Raw genomic sequence first — 13,766 nt, 5'->3', positions numbered from 1 at the left:
CCCTTGTATAAGCTAATGTGATTAGGGCAGGCATCTCTGGTTGACAGCAAGATAAGCGCATTTATTGAATTTCAGTCTTTCAGGGTGCACCCCTCCTCCCAGGCATGTTCCTAGGCGGATGCGTCCTTCCCGCTGGAGACTGTGAAGCCGAGGGGACAGTCCTGGTCCGGGGGACGTGCGCTTCCTCAGCCCCTAAGCGGGGCAGCTTCCCACAGACAGTGATTCTGCCCAGCACGCTCCTTGGTGACACGGAGATTTGCACGTCTGAGCACTAAAGGTGTCGAGAGTGAGACAGGGCAGGTGGAGCTGGTGCTGGCTACCCTAACCCCCCTGCCGCCACCCCCCATGCCCAGCTGGTACCTGTGGGTGTGGCAAGCCAGCCTCTGGGGCCACCTGAGACCTCACGGAGGGAAGCTAGCTCTCTGTGCGGCCTCCTTAAGACGACACGAGAGGAAAACCGTGCACAGAACCTGGACAGTCACAGTCAACACTTCCTTCACCCAGAGGCAAAGGAAAACCCTGACCGAGATTCAAAGCATGAGCCACGGGGGCTGTCGGGCACTCGAGTTTGCATGTCTGCCCTTCACACTGGCTTCTAAGCACAGGCCCCTCCCAACACACAATCAGGAGGAAACAGATGGTGTGTTTGATGTGGCAGGTCCTCTTCCCGTGACCAGGGATCCTTCAATCAGGTTCAGGACACAGGACCCCAGGGAAAGACCCGCGGAAACGCGACTGCTACGTGCTCACAGGAGCAGCCCGCCACCAGCCGATGACCAACCGCAGCGAGCATCTGTCATGCGTCGTTTCTGAGGTCTGCACCTCAGAAACACAGAATTTCTGTCATGGATCTTTCTCCCCTCCCCTTCCCCCCACAAGTGTTAAGATGTGCAGAGAAAACTGTGAAAATTTGGAATGTGGGGACCATTCCCTGAGCAGCCAGGAAGTCAGAACACACACACACACACACACACACACACACACACACACGTGTGCTCACGCAGTTTATGATTCAATGTGTTCTTTCCATCCAGTGGATGTGGGTTAACCCCGTTCCCCCGTAAATATCTAAATATGTTTTAAAGATGTTACTAATTGCAACCGTTTCCAAAAGTCAATTCTGAATCTCAGCCTCACTCACAATCTGTCAGTTTCCTCGTCTTGTACGTTTGCAGCCACTGGGTTTGGCAAACATCTTGAAAACTCTAAGGGATTTTCCCAGCGGCCAGTGGGCGTGCCCTCCCCTAAACCCCTCTCATAGCTGTCCAGTGAAAAAATACAAAAAACACTTGAGATCCAATTCACCCTCACATGGCCCTGGCCTTCGCTGGGTGGGTTGGGCGAGGCTAGGGGAAGCTGAAGGAACCAGAGCACTTGAGAAGTGGACTGACTTGTATCTTACGCCTCAAGAGTATATTTTACACAATAGGGCCTCGAGCTATTGTTAAGTTTCATATCAATAAATGGCATGATTTTTGGCAGTAAAAGCATCTGAAGTTAATCATGGCAGGAGAGCAGGGAGGTACTTAGTGCAGTCTTCAACCAAAGAAGATGCTGGGTAATTGAAAATTCAATTCTTCTGGGGCTGATGCAGGCAGGGAAGCGGCCGCCTGCTGAACGCTCCATTGAAGCCACACTTGAGGACTCGGGTACAAATCTGTTTTCTCTCTTTCAAAAAACCGTGTGCAGAAAACCACACGTGGCGCTTGCATTCAGGGAATCTGCAGGAGGTCGGCACGCGCAGGCACGCACACCAGCACCCACCGCGGAGTCCCCGGCCCGCCAGGCACGCCTCCCTCCGCGGACAAGCGTTGTTTCGACTTCTCCGCACTTTATCCCTTTTCTGGGTTTTTCGCTGGACCTGGTGCCTGGCACCCCTGCTTGGCTGTGGGTAGATGGATGAATTGTTCTCCTTGCGCTGAATAGTCTTTCCTAAATCTGGTAATCCCTGAGGTCCAGGGCAGCAACACACCTGGCGAAGTCCCCTCCTGTTCAGTGCCGAGCACCACCCCCCTCACCTGGCACTGCTCTCGGTCACAGCCTCGCAGCCCTACTTGATGGCATTTCCTGAGGGAGCCACACTGCTAGTCACTACTAAATTGTTCAGTTTTAATAGGGGGCTTCCAGTCAGGCTACTTCTTGTCATTTTTTAATGACAACATCTTCCCTCTAACAAAGACAGAAAATTCTGGGAGCTGGGCAATCATGATAACCCGTAAGACACTGTAATTCTCTAAAATTCTGAGGCCTCTGTAACCCAGGAATGAAACCATCGTTGGAGAAGCCAAAGTTTCTTTTTAGGAGTAAAGGAATAATTAATTGATCTGCTTAATTTTATAAAAGAAAGTTCCACCACAACTGACCAATCATGACAAACTCTAGAGATTACGCCCACCCAGGTCACGTGCATTGAGAAGTCTATTAAGACACAGATAACAGATGACATGGTCATTGAGTCCTTTCTAAGCTGCGTTTGAAAAGAAATCTTTCAAAGACATAAATTGGGATGTGGCTGGGCCAAATCTTAAATGAGGGAATAAACATGCAGCGCATAGAATGCTCATTTCTACTTTCCACATGAGGTTCTAACACTCTTCACATTAGGCGATGGTTTGTGCCTAGATGGTTCCTGGTGAAGTTTCCAGACCCAGGCAGACCCACACAGTCAGGTTCCACCAGGCGGACACGTCAGCACAGAGCAGACTCTCTCTGAGTGTCTGGTGAGGATGAATGAACGTGTCTTTATGAGGGAGCGATCCTGCCGGTACTAAAGAATGGCTTTCAGAAAACAGTAAAAATTCTAGCCCTTGCAGAATTGATGGAGTCATAAAATTATAAAACTGACAAATCATGGAGACCTGACATGTAGGTGCATTCAACAACTTCCTGTATTTTGTCATCATTTAAATATCAAATGACATAGTCTTCCTTCTGAAGGATTCAGAAATCCAAACACTTGAAAGAGTTTTTACCTTTAAAGACAAATCATCCTTATAAAAGTGAAGTCATATTTGGGACAGTTCACCGTCCCCAAAATCTTGTCCCAAATGTCATGGATGAAATTAACACCAGTTCTTTCCTCTGGTGAAATAAGTGCCACAGCCATGGTGTGAATATAAAAATAAGAAACTGGCCTTTGTGCGTTGGGATTGGATTCGTTTCTCTAATACTGTTATTATAATGAAACAAAGCAAAATGCAGGAACATCTGCTGAAACCCGAATTTAGATACACATCAACCACTTAATTCTAAAATTCAGAAAGAGCATCTACTCTTTGGTACTGTCAAACTTACATCTTTAAATTTTCTTGAAGGTCTCCTCCCAAAAGTTCATTTCCCTCAGTATTTGTGTACCTTTTGGGACTTAAGCTGGGACGCATGTTCCTCTGAGGGGAACTAGAAAGATCCGACTTTGAAGCTCCTTCCTAACAAGCTGGTGCCGTGGCCCGGATCCAGGGTGTGCTCTGTGTTAGCAGCACTTTGGAGAATCCCATCTGGGTAGCACAGCCCCTGACACGTCCCTTCCTCTCCGAGCCACGGCCTCTCAGATGCTTCCCTCTTCTTCTCACTTGCCTGGGAAATCTCCACATGCCTCATTACCGGGATTGTTCATCGGAAAACATACTTGGGGGTGATAATATGTAATAATGACATTGGCAGCCACATGTACTGAGCGCAGGAGCCAGGCACTCACTAAGCACATGCGTATGTGACAACGGCATCCAGAAGTATTTGCTGAGACCTTCTGGCCCACAGGCAGCTCTGAGTGCTTTTCATGTGACTTTAACTCCCTTGCTCTTCATAGCAACCTGACAAGCTGCTCTCATGGATCCACTTTACAGATGGGGAAACCGAGGTACTTCATGCTGACAGATGGCAGAGCCGGGGTTTGAACCCACGGTGATGGCTCCAGACAGTGTTATCACTGACACTCACACTGGCTCTCTGCAGTGGTGCTATTCTTCTTATCATCCCTCAAGGCAGAAAACCTCATTCCACATTTTATCCAAACAGGACTACAAGAACATCGGCTATATTTTAATTTCAGCGCTTAAGTGGAACTACAATTTAGGCAACTAGATTTTTGTATGTGCATCTGACAACTGCAATAGCTCGTTTTGAAAGATAGAACACATGTTTCTTTCTCTAAAACCAGGGGTATAAAATGAATGTGACCAGATAAGTTCTTATTTGATCAGAAATACAGAAGTGTGAAAATACTATTTATAATAGTACAAATCCAACTGCAAGGATTACTGCTATCTACTTACACAGAGATGATAACCTGGCAAAGAGGTGAGCTTGGACAGACAGAAAGAGCTTCCAACCTTGGCTCTGCCTGTGTGTGCAACAGAAGAAAACGAGCAGATACTCCCCAGGCAGCCTTCGTGTGCAGACTAAGCTGCAGAAGACTGCATTTGGTTAAATTGTGAATCCATGGACCCTAACAGACCGTTAAAATTACTCTCTTATAGGGAAAATGTATTTACCTATTTCACGAGTAACTGAGGATCAGAAAGCTTTTCATTGCAACGTTTATTCATTGTTATTAGTTATACCAAAAGAAGGGTTTCTCGGATTATGTTTTTTACATTTACTAGTCCCTAAAGGTCTGATTCTAGGGGGAATTCTCAGTTATTAAGTGGATGCAGATGACCGGCAGCAAAGGTGCTCTCACCAGGAACACTTGCCGAAGGAGCTGCTGGAAGACATGAGTTGGGTAAAGACTGGAGCAAACCGGCCACCCTGAGTGGCCTTTGTAGAGGCAGTACTGCGTGGTCCCAGGGGGACGCTCACAAGAGCCTGGAACATGGTCGGTGTTCTCATGGAGCTCTAAGGGTAGTAGGGAGAACAACGCAGATCTGTCGAGTGATTAACAGACGATGCAAACCGCACATGATGAAATTCTACACGGGGCTACGAGGAAATGAGGTGAGCAAGGCCAGGAGAGCTGACTGGTCCAGGAATTGTTTCTGGGAAGAGGGAGGCTGAGTACTGAGCAAAGATGTGGGAGGACCCTGACAATGTGATCGTCATCTGGAGACACTGACGAAGGAGGGCAACCCATAGCAAGAATCATGTTGAGCGTACCGATATGGCTCCACCAACACAAGACCCACTTAAGTCAAAACAGTTTACATTTCTTCGTTTTGCTTAAATAAAGCGATAATTAGCAAGCAAAAGCAGATGCATGAATGTGACTGATTTCTGCAAATTCAAATTAAGACTGCTCTCTTCAAGATGCTTAAAGCAGGTTGTGTTTGAAATTGCCTTCAAGGTCTCCCTCAAGCAGCAGATCCTCGATAACATCATTTAGTACAACAATGTTTGGTTATAATGTTGATGAGATAGCGTAGGAAGTTAACTCTTATTTATATTCACAAAAAAGCCTGTGGTAAAATTGGTTTCATTTCTCTTAAAGTCACAGAACCTACTGAGGACTTTAAGTGAGGACCTAACTGTAGTGTAAAGCAGGGGTGAGGGCTGTCCAGCCTGTGGGACATACAAGGCCCTCGAAACCATTTGGTCTGGCCCTGATAGGACATTAGGGGTGAGTTAATTAAATGTTTGACCAAATACAGCAGGCTAATTTTTAAGTTGATAATTTTGTATGGGCCATGAATGATGTTATAAATATCCAAATGGCCCTTGGCAGAAAAAAGGTTTCCCACCCCTGCTGTAAAGTATACATATTGTCTTTTTTAAAAAAATAAATATATATATATTTTTTATTTCAAAGAGGAAGGGAGAGGGAGAGAGAGATGGAAACATCAATGATGAGAAGGAATCATTGATCGGCTGCCTCCTGGGGATTGAGCCCACAACCCAGGCATATGGCCTGATTGGGAATCGAACCGTGACCTCCTGGTTCATAGGTCGATGCTCAACTGAGCCACACCAGCCGGGCCTACATATTGTCTTTTGAACACTCCACTTTAACCACCAATACTCATTTTGTGTGTGTGTGTGTGTGTGTGTGTGTGTGTGTGTGTGTAATCATGTCCATTGAACATGAAAATCTCAGAGACCTTTACAAAACATTTGAGCAGGTCGAGCAATTTTAAAAGCCACTGAATCTGAGAGCTGCCAAGGCCACTACAGGTCCCCAGCGAGGCTCCTCGGAGTCAAGGGGCCAGCACTTTCCAGCTCTGTCTCAACAGCCAGCTCAACAGCCAGCACTCTGTGTTTGGAGTCCTTTGGAAAAATATTTCCTTTCAGTCAAAATGTGCTTCCTGTAATTTCTACTCATTGATTTACTACTCTTAACTCTACTACTTGGAGGCCAAGAGAACACCTCCATTTCTGTTTCTGCTGGACGGTGGCTGGCATGCTGGACGGGCATGTACGTGTTTCTGGCAGGTCTTCTGTTTTCCAACAATAGTTAAAGAGAATATTTCAACAGATAATTTAAAAATGAGAAGACAATGGAGTCATCCCCCTGAGAACTGCCATTCTCCCATTGGATGGCTGGTTGTTCGGCTGACTATTCAAAGCATACTGTCTGAATTAGTTAGCAAGTCCCATACTACTGCTGCACGACAAGCTATATACCAGTTCAGTAACACATCCTATTTAATAAAGAGGGAATATGCTAATTGACTGCTATGTCCTCAAAGATGGCAGTAACCACAGCCACAAGATGGCGGCGTCCAGACCCCTCAGCCCTGCCGGGGCGCCTGCCTCCGGAGTTCCCCAGGCCCTCAGCCCCCCAGCCGCCCAGGGCCAGCCGAGGCTTGTGCTGCCGGCAGTGGCAGCAGCAGAGGTGTGATGGGGTGTCGCCTTTCCCTGATCGCCAGGTCGCCTCCTGTCCCTGAGGGCTCCCGGACTGTGAGAGGGGGCAGGCCAGGCTGAGGGACCACCCCCACCCCCCCACCCCCGCCAACCAATGCATGAATTTTCATGCACCGGGCCTCTAGTAAATTATAAGTACTCTTCTCATGTTCAAAACTCTGTGTAGGTGGCTCTGCTGCACCCGCCTCATTTGGACCCAGGCTGGAGAAGCCACGACTGCCCTGGCTATGTTTCACGAGGGATCACTGGGGAACGGGAAGGGCCAGCCCACTGTGCAAACACATGGGGGCACCAAATAGGCCAACGCCAGTCAGATGACCAAGAACAAGTCAAAGGAGGACACATGCTCTGCCCACAGTGGAAGGGGAGAGTGAATGCTGCTAAAAAGGAACCCAAAGAATCTCAATATCCTATGGTCACTCTCCCTCCTCTTCGTTCACGGAGGACAACACAGGATGTAAAGAAAGCCTTTCTCAAAATCCAGACACCAAAACATGAAGTGCCTCTGACTTTCACTCTCACGCTCTCATAAAAGTTAGTTTATTAAGAATTTACTAGATCTTTGCTAGTAGCTGAAGATGATCACTTTCCTTATGGACTCATAATTTTTTCCATCATTTGTGAAGGGAAAATTCGTAGTTTCTTAATAGCATGTATTCTTTTTGAAAATCAGAGAAGTATTCACAAATATTTCATCTTTCGATGTTTCATCTACGTGCCACAATTTCTCAATTCACATCAACATGTACTTTCTACACTCTGCCGGTCCAACACATATGGAGCACACTTAAGTGCCAGGCCTGGGGACATGAAGTCAAACAGGGCATTGTGCAGACTCGGTGAACTGAAGGATGTGGCAAAGGAGCCACCAAGCAGACAGTACAGTGGGGACAGCACTGCACCCAGGAGTGCGGGCACAGGAGCATATGAATCACAAAGCCAGGTGGGCCCAGGACGAAGGCCTCACCTGAGTGGCCCTGAGCTGGTTCCTGAGGGAGGACCCAGTGTTAACTGAAGGGTGAGCAGGAGCTCCAGACAGGGTGGCACAGGCACAAAGTGCCTCCTTGTTTCTCACTGGAGTCCACTGAAGAACCAGAGTGTCCAGCTTTTATCTTCCCGCTGACCTGGGCTTTGGCATCCCCCTCCCCTCCCCCTGCAAAAAAACACAAACTTGTGTGGGCCTCACTTGGAGCACCACTCACCTGGCTGGGCCAGGCCTGAGAATCTGCATTTATTACAAGCTTCCAGGTGATGCCTGGTCTAGGAGCACACCCTGAGGACCTTGCATTAGATGGGGGAAACCAGTCACACCTCCAGTGGGCAATTCTAAATAAGAATAAATGACTACTTTCATCCACAAACGTCTCTTTATGCTCAGAATCTCCAAAACTCATTCCAGAATCTCTGCTAACAAGTTCCATAACAAATTTCCTATGTAAGCTATTTGTTTCTTTTAAAAATAGTTCCCACCTATCTAATCAGAAATCTAAATTACGCATCACAAAATATTCAACGATCCCTCATCAAGGTCAATCTCACTCATCTGTATGATTTTCTTCATAAGGGACTCAACATTTTTTTAAAAATGGATTTGAGCCTGACTGTGTGGTTCAGTGGTTGAGCGTTGACCCATGAACAAGGAGGTCACAGTTTGATTCCTGGTCAGGGTTCATGCCTGGGTTTTGGGCTCGATCCTCAGAAGGGGGATGCCTTCTGACAGCTGATCCATGATTTTCTCTCATCATTTATATTTCTCTCTCATTCTCCCTCTCCCTTCCTCTCTCTGAAATTAATAAAAACATATTTTTAAAAAATGGATTTTTGGGGGAAAAAACTAGTCTTAAGAATTCCATCGCTGAGGAGAAGACAGCAGGCAGGGTGGGCACGAATGCCCCCGATGGAGAACATGCTGGGTGGAGTTTACTGCTGCCGGACGCTGTGATCCCTGCATTTAAAGCTCCTGAACATTTCCGTGTGGAAATGTGCACACCAACGACCCCTGCTGAATCAGCCTCGAAGGCATCCTTCCCTCTGACAGGTGCAATCGGGCAGTTTCAGGTGGTCTCTACCTCTGGGGATGTCCTGGGAACCTTCATATCCCTGAAAGCTCATTCATGATAGTCTGGTCCTGCAGCCCCCAACCTGCTGCCACACTAAGCATGTCTCAGCCAGACACCATCTTCCCAGGGAGGGCTTATGGCCAGAGAGCAGTGAGCAGCCTGGTGGTTCAGGTAATGGCAGATGGGCATCACAGCCCTTTTCTTTTCCTCTCCTTGCCCACATCCAGCTCAGTCAGCCCACCTTCAAAACATGTCAAGACCCCCGCTGTCCGCACCACCTGCCACCTGCAAACCTGCCACCCTGGCCCCAGTGGCCGTCTAACTCCTCCTGGGCTGGACCTGGCCGGGGGCTTTCCTTTCGCATGGCTCCCTCTGTCTTTTCAATAAGCAGCCAGACAAGCCTTTAAACACCAGGATGAGATCATATCGCAGTTCTGCTTAAATGTCTCAAAGGCCTCCGATTCCCCTCAGGATCTGAGCTGAGGTTGGAGCTGTGGTCCCACAGTTCACAAGCCATCCGGCAGTCGTGGGATGAACTGAGCGCTTCCAAAATCCAGACGTTGAAGTCCCAATCCCAGGGACCTCAGAATGCGACTGTATTTGAAGACAGGGCCCTGAAAGACGTGCTTCAGGTAAAACGAGGTCATTGGGGGCCCTAATCCAAGGGGATGAGTGTTCTGATCAGAGGAGATTAGGATGCAGACATGCCGAGAGGGATGCCTATGTGAGCACACAGGAGGAAGACAGCCGTCTACACGCCAAGAAAGGAGGCCTTGGGAGAAACCGCCCAGCTGACACCTTGACCTCGAACTTCCTGCCTCCAGAACTGTGAGAAATAAAGGCCTGTTGTTTCAACCGCCCAGTCCATGGTGCCTTTGTTACAGCAGCCGGGGGTGACGAGTGCACCGGCATGACCCCTCTGCTCTCACTCCGGCTCCTCCCCACTGGCCACCCCAACCTCCATGCTGTCCCAACCTCACACAACAAGGACGTCCAGACGCCGTAATGCAAACCCGAGTAGCCACATTGTGCACAGAAGAATCTGCCAAGAGCTTGTACACATTTTTACACAGAAAAGTTCTTAGGCTGTGTTTTGGAATTTCTGGGTTAACTATTCATTTTCATGTCTTAACCAAGCCAGACCCCTCACAGGACTGACTGGGGCTTGGGGGGCCAGAGGGACCGGGCTCCTCACAAGGCTGTAGGACTTGGGCTGGTACAGAGATAATGGGCAAGGTTAGCCCCCGTGATGCCAACCGCATGTCGAGGCATCAGCAGCGGGGGGCCCCGAGGGAGCAGGTGAGCATTATCAGGACCCTGAAGCAGACGAGTCACAACAAGCCCTGCCAATAGGGAAAGAAAGGAACCAGGCACCAGAGCCCTTGTATGTGTGCAAGGGGTTCTCTGCCAGGAGCAGGACACAATCCCACAGGAGACTAGTGACGACCAGGGGGCAGAGCTCTCCGAGGGCCAGAAATGGGGGATGGATGACACAGCAGAGGTGGCATGTCCTCGGCTAGGGCCAGGCTGTCCTAGGTGGGGGACCAAGGGACCCCAGGGGCTTCCATTAGGGCAGTAACAATTAACAGCTGCAGCACTGAACCCAGAACACAAAGAACTAGGATCCCTTATGCAGGGTGCTGGCTCCACAAAATAAAGACCAGAATGTGGCCTCATCATCTCCCACAGAGCACTGTCTACATATTGGGGTTTGTTGTTCTATGTCCTCACCCTTTCTATCCAACAACATCTATTTGTACTCCAAAGAAGCGCCCAGGTCAGGTCTGTCACAAAAGCTACCTCCACTGTCCGACTTCAGAGTTCCCTAGAGATCTCAGCAACAGAACTCGCTGAAAGAGTCTCACTTCTCCCTGCATCTGAATCTGGATGTGGCACAGAGAACACCACTGCGGGATGCCTAGGTTCTTTAAGAGGGACACATCTGAAGGATGGACACTCTTTACGCTAATGTTGCTGCGATGATAGTACTGGATGGGACATATCTCCATCCTTCCAGTGTCTGAGCTAGCAGCTGAGGTGTCAGTTGAAAGTGAGCTTCTTGGTGGTGGTATGCTTACTGGAGAAGATGAGAAGATGGGACAGAGCGGGTGGGAAGGAAGATGTTTGGGCCAAAGAGTATGAGTGTCATGGCTGAACTCCAAACAGAGGAGTGAGGCAGACTCATCAGCACGCCTCCCCTCAACACTCATGTTCTGATGCAAACCAAGGGTGTATAAGAGCTAAAAGTTGTTAGTCCTCAGGGCAAGGGTTGGGGGCGGGAGGATTACAAATTCAATATATGATACAGTTTCTATTTTTAGTCTTGTATGCAACTTCATCCATTTATCCACCCATCCACCCTCATCCATTCATCCATAACAAGAATTAATATTTTGCTCAAGGTTAATTAATGGAGAAGGTGGCACTAGATTTAAAGACTTCTATTGCAGTGCTTCTCCAAATGTAGTTCCTGGGCTAGTATCATCAGCATCACCTGAGAATTTAAAAATGCAAGTTCTCAGGCCCTGCCCCAGAATTCCTGAATCAGAAACTCTGGAAGTAGGGCCCAGGAATCTGTGATGATTCTCTCCAGATGATTCAGATGTTCTAGTTCGAGGATGACTGTTCTGCATTCGGAAAATGCCTGAATCAACTAGATCCATTAGCATTTCTCCCTCAAATCTTTATTCCTTTTTCACCAATTACTGTAAATATAAAGAGAAAACCCAAATAATGAAAATGCTAGAAAAGAAGCCCTGCCACATAGAAGGGAGCTTTTATCACTGAAAAGTGCTCCTGGCCTTGTGGTTAAAGCTCAGGTTCAAGAGTATATGCAACTTAAATTCTCAAGGTCAAGAAAGAGGTAAGATTCACCGACCAGATGTACAAGGTTACTAGATAATGTATGTCCTTGCCGAGTGGGAGCAACATATACATGTGAAGTGAAAATAAGGCAGCAGCATGTCTGGACAGTGGACAAAGATAAAATGCCTGTTGGTTCAGGGCAGAGCCATGAAAGGTCCAACTCTGTGCAGGTGAAATAGCCACGAAGCTCTGTGCAAGGTCGCTGAACCCAGGCCCTCCCCTCTGACCCTGTCCTGAGTGGGTCAGGGCCCCCACCCTGAATCTCTACACCAACATGCAGACCCATGTCCTGGCACCACCAGCCCACACCTGCCATTGATCCCAAATCACCTTGGAGGTGGAACAACTCTCCAACCTCCAGGTAAAAGCCATTCTGCTGCAGAGGAAGTGCCTGGAGTTTAGACCTGAGCTGGCGAGTAGGTTTACATATACCTACACCCCTACCCCCATGCTCAGTGGATGGCACTGTGTCAATACAGCACGGGAAACAGCCCTCCAGCCCACGTCACGTCTCCCAGCTTCCGTCCAGGGCTGCCTCACATGCAGAATGGGTGAAAAATGGATTTGTAATGAAGGAAGAGGCAGTGTTCATGGGAGAAAAGCAGGGGTCCTCTCATCTAACAAAATGATATTGGATATTCATAAAGCCAGGCATCTGCTGACCTGGATTTAAGAGTCTGGTGAAACCTGGAGTTGCTGGCAGCGCAGATGTGTCAAAGGGCACACATTTCGGAGTTTCTGCTTAGAATGAGTCCATGGTCAAGTTAAGGACCTGGCCCGCAATACACGTTAGGTGAGTGGCCAATGTCATCCCTGCTCTTCAGACATAGACTCTTAGCAATTCAAAATGCACATGCGTCTTTCCAAGCTCAAGGAAAAACCTCCCTCCCCACGCGCTAGGGAGTGACATCACTCTTGGAGCGGTTCCCACTCTGTAATTCCGACTCCAGGCCAATGCGGAGGGTGTGAAGAGCTGCCCCTCCCCTCCAGGGCCAGTGGGAGCCCGCCCGCCAAGCTGCGGTCCCCTGCACCCTTCACCTCAGCCACACGCCAAACCCCGCACCCAGCAAAAGGCGACTCGTGTTCCAGAAAAAGGGAGCTCGCTACCTTTCTATGAATAAGGGCCAGATGGCGTAAAACGGCTTTATTTTCTTTTGACCCGTATACAATAAGTCCAGCAGCTGTAATCACAAAAGTCACCATTGCAAACTGAATGTCACACACAATGATGCTTATGCTGATTTAAGCATTGCTTTGCTCTCGAAAGCCATTGGGGTCTCCCACTTATGGGGGGAAGGGGGAGAAAGAGAGAGGGAAAGAAAGAGGAAAGAAAGAATACCACATCTACACCACATAGCTGGAAAGTCTTATTTAGACAACAAGGTGATCATATATAACATAACGTAGGACAACACCAGGCAAAAATGTGGCAACTCACTTTTAACTGTACCGGGTTCTTTCCTCTTCATTCCAAGGAAGGAAAACTAGTTAATGCTGTGTGTCTTCCTCCCGCACAGGGCAACTCAGATGTGACTGATTGAAAGCCAACAGCAAGACCCCGCCAGCTCAGGTTTTTCTTACATCTAAACGAACCCATTTTAATTGCTTCTAGAGGCTTACTTTAAGTAATCTTTTAATTAACACAGAAAACCAATGTCCAACAATGCTATCCTTCCACTCTTGACCCATACCATTTCCCAACAATTGTCTTAGGTGAAACTACATGGGGTGGAGAAAAGCACCACCTGATCAATCCGGATTTTTCCTCCTCCAAATGGGCTGGTATCTCCGCCATCCCCACGCCAGGCTCGAAAAGCCCTTGGCTCAAATTATTTCCCATCCACGAATACTCATGCTTTCTCCATTGCTATGGCTGCACATGCAACGGAAATGCAGGTTGCATGAGAAGATTTCAGACAACCGCTCCACATGCAAACCTGGGATCTCGCCTGTGGCACCCATCTGCAATCATTTTAACGATCCCAGCAGAATAAAATCATGCTGACTGTCCGTGGAAACCTATCAGCTGCCAGATAAATGCCCATCATG

General features: G+C 48.2%; 1 protein-coding gene across 8 annotated transcripts in view; it reads right to left on the bottom strand.

Annotated features, from left to right (window-relative positions):
• The window catches only part of MCF2L (MCF.2 cell line derived transforming sequence like), a 176,210-nt gene that overhangs the window by 95,733 nt on the left and 66,711 nt on the right, over positions 1–13,766 (bottom strand). The gene's annotated exons all lie outside the window — the stretch shown is intronic.

This window comes from Myotis daubentonii, chromosome 2 (assembly GCF_963259705.1).
Source record: "Myotis daubentonii chromosome 2, mMyoDau2.1, whole genome shotgun sequence".
NCBI classification, from domain to species: Eukaryota; Metazoa; Chordata; class Mammalia; order Chiroptera; family Vespertilionidae; genus Myotis; species Myotis daubentonii.
This window is presented reverse-complemented; position numbering and strand designations above follow the sequence as displayed.